Source organism: Chanos chanos, chromosome 8 (genome assembly GCF_902362185.1).
Source record: "Chanos chanos chromosome 8, fChaCha1.1, whole genome shotgun sequence".
Lineage (NCBI taxonomy): Eukaryota > Metazoa > Chordata > Actinopteri > Gonorynchiformes > Chanidae > Chanos > Chanos chanos.
The window spans coordinates 15,034,916-15,043,299 of NC_044502.1; positions in this window are offsets into that span (position 1 = coordinate 15,034,916).

Consider the following 8,384-nt stretch of genomic DNA (forward strand, 5'->3'; position numbering starts at 1 on the left):
TGCTTTTAGTTCAGTCTGAGGTTGCCCCAAGAGTTTCGTCAAGTCCACTCTTAAATTTTTATTTTTTTTTGCCCTCTGTTGTGTTCTGATCTGTTCTTGGTTTTAATTCAGTTTAATTTCCTATTTTACTACTTTGATTTTGATATCTTTTACTCATGATCTTTCACTCATCTGTTTTGTCCTGGTTTTTACCTTTGTTATTTAGTTTTTGTTTTCCATCTGGTATTTCTTTCTGTTCCTGTGCTTTTATTTTATTTTATTTTTTTATTTTATTTATTTTTTCTCTCTTAGTCCTGCGTTTAAACATGCTATTTATTCCTTTTGTCCACTTGCACTGATAATTATTCTGCCTCAACTGGAAAGCACTTTGGGCCAACTTCTGTTGTTTTTGAATGTGCTTTATAAATAAGTGACTTCACTTGACTTGTCACTTTATAACAAGTGGCGAGCCTGACAGTATGCCCAGAGATAGCACTGTGTATTTACACAAATGCTGTGTAAGTACTCCAATCCATAAATACGACATTTACTACCAAGTTGATAAATCACTCCGACTTGGCAACTTATTTAGTGTGACAAGTGACTTGCAACTGTGGCAATTCTAGAGCTAATAAATGCAAAATTGTGCTGACCCTGGGAGGGGGATTAATAAATTAATAAATTTAGACAGGAGAATTACTGAAATGTACTAGAAAATGACAATGTGGATCAAAGATGGCTGATATGGATCAAATCAACTTAGCTGTCACCGCAGCACCACCTAAAAAGTCCAAGAATAAGGTGGCATCCAAGCCTAGAAAAGCAGGACTTAGCATTGGCAAGCTCAGAGTTGTCAAAGAGGTGCATTTATCAGATCCTAAACCCACCCAGGCCAGGGGGCGAGGGGCCCACCAGAACATCTTTGTCAACAACTGGAGGAACACAGTGTCTGTAATATGGATGCACTGTGGTTTGTTCTTTGAGGGGAAGTTGAAGGATGATGCAGAGAGCTTGTCTTGAACAAAGCCAAATCTGTGAAGTATGGCTTCCCAGAAAAGCTGCAACAACTATTTACAAAGCCTTGTGATGAACAAATAATTTACGACAACAGGCAAACTATATACAGAAATGTATACATTGTGTATGTTAGGGGTGGGATGATACATTCAGGCCACAAGACAAGACGATCCTCGATACAGGGTTCATGAGATGATACAGTGTCGATACTCTTCTTATCAAATGTAACCATAGTAAACAAACTAAAACTAAAACTAAACTAAATATATGTAATCAAACTAAATGGGTAGCATTACTATCTAAACTGAAATGTTACAAATCCCAACCTGACAGTTAAGATATATGAAAAGAAGAGAATGATTTTGTCATTCCATATGCTAATCTTGCAATCATATTCAAAGAGAATGGGATTTCATGTTTAGAAAAATGTGAATTAAATATTTAGGAACTGAGCCCCATCTGACTGAGCATTAGCTGTTGGTTGCCACCCAAGTGACTTCCAACTTTACGATACGAATTTGTCATTTCGTATGCTAATATTGCAATCATATTCAAAGTGAATGGGATTCCACATTTAGCAAATGTGAATTAAATATTTAGGAACTGAGCCCCATCTGACTGAGCATTAGCTGTTGGTTGCCACCCAAGTGACTTCCAACTTTATGATACGAATTTGTCATTTCATATGCTAATCTTGCAATCATATTCAAAGTGAATGGGATTCCACATTTAGCAATTCAAGTGGTCCTGCCTCTGGTTCTTCTGGATCTTCTCCAGAATGGCCAGGTTGTACGTGCGCATGCACCAGAACATCTTCAGCAACAACTGGAGGAACACAGTGCCTGCAACAGGGATGCGCTGTGGTTTGTTCTCTGAGAAGGAGAAATCAAAGGGATATGCAGAGAACTATACCTCAAACTACTCCTTGTGACCTTCTCTCTATATTATATATGTTTTCTTGTGTATGTAGTCAAGCACTTCGAATCATTTGAAGCAAACCAAAAAGGTCAGAGGTCAGCAGAATATCGCTGACAAAACAAAACCAAATTTGGGCCCAAAATTTGTTCTCACAGAAAGGTCCACAGAGACTTCAGTGTTAATCCTACAAGTACGGTTACAGTACAACAATAAGGCAAACAAACAATTGATTCACCCTTTTCTGCTGTTGCCATCCTTCTTGATTACCAAGTGCTCTAACTGGAAACTGGGGGTGGGTGTGGGTGAAATTCATGACAACAAATAAAGAAAGGTAACAGAAAAACACACACACACACGCACACATAGAATGGAACTATTTACAATGGAACTATTTGCAAAGAAACAAAGAATTTTAGATACAAGGTGAACTATATACAGAAATCATACACAAGGAAAAAAGCCCTAGACAAGATGGATCTGAGCGCCACAGAGAGGAGGTGGAAGTGGTGATTCTCTTTACTTCCAGGGCGTAGTCCAGCAGCTGGGCAGCCAGGTGGCTGGAAAGTGCTCTTTGACAAAGTCTTTGAGGATATGCACCCTCGCTTTTCTGGGCTTTGAGGCCACCTTCTTCTTAGTTTTTTTTTTGCTGGTGCAGCAGGGGCGGCTAGGGCTGTGGTTTCGTCTGCCACTAGGGCATTTTTCACTATTGCTTCCACCAGCAGCTGCGCTCTGATGGCACACGCATTGCCTTTCAGGGTTAGGGTGCAGCAGGGGCGGCTGGCTAGGGTTAAAGATAGGTTTAGTGTTAGGGTTAGGAGCTAGTGGCAGTTTCCTCTGCCATTGTGTACATAGTTGAATATGTGGTTGTCCTTTGGTCAATGCCTGGACATAGGTGCCTTACATCTTCTTTTGCCATCTTGCTCCAGCCTCAAACTCTTTGAATTACATAAACACCACCTTACGTCTGACTTTAATTCCTTTGCACCTCTTACAGAGGAGGACCCACTTTTCTTGGCTTTGAGGCTGCCTTCTTCTTAGCCTTTTTTTGCTGGTGCAGCAGGGGCGGCTGGGGCTGTGGTTTCTTCCACCATTGTGGCATTTTTCATTATTGCTTCAACCAGCAGCTGCGCTCTTACGGCACATGCATTGCCTTCCAGCTCCGCTGCTCACCAGCCGTAGGGAGAGTACCTCTGGGCTCTGTCTCTCCACCTGCTTTGCACTGTATAGTGAAGCAACGACAGCATGTAGAGCTTTGAAATTCCATTTATCAACACTAGACAATGTACAGATAATACAATCATGATCATATTAGGAACATAAGTGTAAACATATGCTTGTCTTAAAGAGTAGCCATACAAGTCTATGTTCACACAGACAGTACAGTGAAACTGTGAATGGCTCTTTAAATCAGTTACGGTTCCTTCGAGCGGTCCACCCCGGTCTTTGGATTAGCAGAACATTTATCTTATCCATTTCTTAGAGAACATACAAGAAAGTGGGGCTACATTTTCCCTCTGCAGCCCTGAGCATTTACCTAAAGCCAACTCTGTCAACCTATGTGTGAACATTCCCAGCCTAAGTGAATTCTGAGGTCAGGAGAACTCATTGCCTCAGGCCACCTTGTATAGTCACATTGTCAAAGCTGTTCATTTACCATACCATAATTAAAAAACAAATAATATACATCAAATTAAAGCTCTCATTCTCTGTCTTTCAGTGATGATAAGCACATCATTGTATCTTATCCCTATAAGAATGAAGGTCTACATTTTGCCTCACCAGCCCATTTTGTTCAGGCCTCTTAGCATAGCCACATTGTTAAAGCTGTTTATTAACTATACTCCCATTAAAAAAACAAGTAATTTACATCAAATTAAAGATTTCATACTCTTCTGTTCAGTGATAATAAGCAGAACATTGTATCTTATCCATTCCTTAGAAAACATACGAGATGTACATGTACATGACAACCACTTTCAGCCCATGTACATTTGTTTAATTTTAAAAATGTTTAATTTTTATTTCAAAGTTAGTGAATGTTGGTTGACTGCAAAGCTAGCGTTTGTCTCTTTGTAGGTATATGTTTGTCTTATTCAGCAAAGGCATTTTTGTCAGGTTATGGTCCTCATCAAGATGTCTATACAGTGAAAATGTCAATGGAAACACAGAGCCATTATGAGAAATTTAAAAAAAAATTGGCAAGCCTTGGGGATCCTAGAAGCTTCAGGTAGGCTTCCCAAGCCCAGAGAAGGATTTGTAAAGCTTTCATGTCTCTTAGGTCCTTTGACTGTGTATTTTCAAGACAATCCCCAAAATCTGCTTGTGCTCAACCCATGCGTTGCTCCCGGACACGAGGTGAGGCTGCAAATCATTAAAAAATTCCTGTCCGATTGCTCCGTGGATGGTATCAATAACCTCCTGAGGACAAGCCGGATGTGGCAACGTGTGACTGAGCTAAATTAGACCACCATGAGAAATCTTTTCATATTTTATTGAGAAGGTTGAGAGGATGTGAGAAACAATGAGAAACGTTCACAAAAGTAGACAAATCATCCAAGAGTGACGAGATTCAGATGAATGTATTCTGTGTGATGTTAGGCTTAATGCCAAATGTTTTTTTTCACTAGAGTCCATTTTTCAAAAAATCGAAATATGATTTATGAGACACATGTCGCACAACAGGGCTCGACTCAGATTTGGAGTTCCATACAAACGTGCATCTGAATCGGCTCGAAAAGTTATGAAAAATTATGTAAAAACCATATTTTGGGTATGGGGTGGGGTCAGGCTGTTGAGATTTGTCATTGCCTACATTGACAATATTCTCATCCATTCTGCCAGTCTCCCTGAGTATGTCGCACATGTTCACCTGGTCTTGGCTCGTCTGCTCAGACATCAGCTCTATGTAAAGTTAAAGAGGTGTATGTTTCACCAAACCGCTGTCTCTTTTCTAGGATACGTGATCGGGCCAGAAGGAGTCAGAATGGAGGAGGAAAAGATCTATGCGGTGTCAGAATGGCCAGAGCCCACATCTGTAAAAGAACTCCAGCTTTCTCTGGGCTTCGCCAACTTCTACCTGCCGCTTCAACCGGAATTTCAGCTCCGTGACTACGCCCCTCTCGGCCCTTCTTAAATGTCTCATCAAGGAAGAAAAAAAAATTCAGAATAATAAAATTTTGAAACATACCACTATAACAAAGACTCTCCAAGTAAGACTTTAACAAAACAAAACCAGATCATACCTGTCTGTCACAACCTGCACCGCCATTTTGGATTTTTGGTTTGACATGTCTTTGTGCTCCTGTTCTCTGTCTGTCTCCGCCCCTCACCTGTACCCGTTTGTCCAATTATTACCTTGTTAATTTCTACCAATCCTGTGTTGCCCTGTTTAGTTCTCCCTCTATTTAAGTCCTAGTGTTTGCCTTGTCCATTGTCTATCGTTGTTTGTGTTAGTGCACACTGTTACGCTGCACCTTTTGTTATCGGCTTTTGTTATTAGTTTGCACTTGTATTTTGATCTTCATTTTAAGTAAAGTCTTCCGTTTTTTCACCCACATCATCGTGTCTTTGCACTTGGGTCCTGCACCACATCACCAGCGTGACACTGTCATAGGGATTGAAACTACAGTTGAGTTCTCAACTCCAATCTGATTCTGTGCCTTACAGTAGTAATGTCCACTGGTCTCATGCATCAAAGTGAAGTTTAGGTTTTTCTCTCTGCCGACCTGAGAGGTTTTGTCATCTCTGATCTTATACAAGGTGTATGTGTGAACTGGTGGGTTGGCATCACTGCTACAGTTACCATTCCCTGTGCACAATCTACCATTCAAAAGATGCATTAACTAATTACACAAACCCTTCCAAGCATCAAGGAAGCTTTACACAAAATTACAAAGACTCAACAAATGTCAACATTGCACAATTACCTTATGCATAGCACTTGCACTTGCACTCAGCTCAAATTCTTCTTAGAGCAGAAACTGGGCCCACAACATAGAAATGGACACTGTAGCTCATGTTACACTATAATTAACTAACTAAATAAAAGTGTATTTTGTTTCCTCATTGTGTCTGTATATATGCGTACCCCTGTGTTTTGCTGTGTGCCTTTATAAAGTCTTTCACACACTGACAGCGCTGAGCGGTGCCTTGCTCCTTGTTTGTCTTGTTGCTTGTTAGCCTTGTTCTCTTTTTATCTTAGTTCCTTTGCTAGCCTTGTTTCCCTATTAGCCTTGTTTCCCCTTTAGTCTTTTAGTTTCCGTTAGCCTTCCAGTGTACTGAACTTGGCTTGTTACCTGACTTAAGGTATTTCTTAGTTTCCAGTAGCCTGCGTTTTGTGCACAAGACCCTCTCTGTTTTTTGGCTAGGTATTTGGATTACAACTTAGATTAAAGATTTGCCTGCACCTGTTTCCAGTCACTCTCAGTGCATGACAGGTAAACGATGAAGTTTCCTAAAAGGTTTGTCATTCTAGGCTCACAGGTGAGTCTGTAACAACCCAATAAAACGCAGAAAGCTAGAAGTCTGTAGCAGCCTATTGCAATATAGTCCACTCCACAGAGTGCACAACAGACAGTTCTTACAGTGGTAACGTATAAGATAAAACAGATCATACTATAAAACACAGGACATATTGAAGAACTCTTGTACTGATGTACCATGACAGGACAAGAAGACTAGTCATGTTACATCAGCACATGACATATGATGTATATCCAGGATGACAAAGATATATTTGTGCAGTAGACAAGGAAATGGTTAAACAGAAAGACAGGAATTGCATATTTCAACTGATGGTTGATGTTTTCATTTGAACCCGAGGCATGTGAACAAATCCTTTTTTATCCTGATGCAATATACTGTGTTATGTGTCCAGTTACTATGCTATGTGATACGTGCTCACATACAGCACAAGCCTCTTGTCAAGTTCAGCTGTGATGACGTGTAACACTTATTCGTGTGTTTTGTCTCTACGTTTCAGTAAAGTTTCACATGTTGTGCTGTGAACAACAAACATTTTGTTGAAATTGTTGTAGGCCTATTACATAATATAATGTACTTACTTTCTGGTGGAGCTGTGTCTGGAGTTGTGAGATGTTGAACTGATTGTCCCTACAGTGGAACTGTTGAATGTGAAGATGTAAGCAGAGACCAAACTCTAGCACAGGAAGACAAAGCTTCCTTAAACTCTAAACTTAACTGGACTGAACTGTGATCTACTGCATAAATAACACACATTAATTTATTTAATTAATTTACATATTACTGAGAAAAGCTCAGAACTCATTCAGTCATTATTGTCAGTGTCTGAATTGTATCAGTACTTTGAAACCTGACATGCCTTTTTTCTTAATATCTGTGAGATACCATAGAAACACAATACTGACAAATAATGAAAAATTACATGCACATTACACACTTATACAAATCATGCACATATTCAGATATTATTAGATGGTAATGTCTGAATGTTTAAACTACATTCTTTTTGTGTAATTGCATATGCTTTTTTGGTTTGAAATATTTCTGCTAATAGCTCACGCTTTGTAACTTTTAAGAGAAAGACAATGATGGCATGTGGGTAGAGAAGAGTGATCAGCTGGAAAAGCTGTTGCAAAGAAGTTCTGTTTTCTTTTGTTTCTTTTTTTTTTCAGTGCTACCGTGAGTGTTTCTATACCTAGGCTTTTAAATGTCATGAATGTAAAGTTTGCGGACCAGCTGCAGTCTCTCTACATCACTGCCCTGAGAAAACCCCATCAATAAGAACAACAGGATTTAGTGCCATGAACAACAACATCACACCATCGAGTAGGCCCGTAAGAATCAATGGCAGTGCCTTAACTCTGACTGATTTTCACAGTATACTTTTATAGCATTAATCATGTAAGGTCAGAATTATTCTTCCCTGATCTGCTGCTGTGTTTCCATGTGGATACTGTCCAGGGTCCTCAAACTTCTACAGTCTTTAAGGCTGAAGGAAATGGAAAAGACATCAGCATTTCAATGCTGCACAGTCACCAGTAGGGGGAGCGTCACACTCATCAGAGTGAAATAATTCCTTTCATTCTATCATGCCTGGACTCTCTACTGTATGTTTTTAATTGGGGAGCTGAATAAAGACAAATCCAAATACAGATTCTGTACATGTATTCAAGTTGGTCAAGCTGCAATCCACACCGTAGGCACTTTTCTGCCACAGGAACTTTCTGAGGAACTATAAACTTTGTTCAGGAATCAGGAATTTTACCTCCTTTTCCGCTAACAGGAACAAGAGCTGATTTTGATCCCTGAACCATAGTTGCTGAACCTCCAGAGTAGTGACTTTTTGACGATTCAGGGAATACTGACTGTGGCTTACAATGCAGTGTCCTGATTGGTCAAACATAAATGTCGTGAAATCACCAAGGAGGCCTACTACCATTTTTAAGTACCCATGTTTAGTAAGTATTTTTGTATCAAGCTGGAGCAAA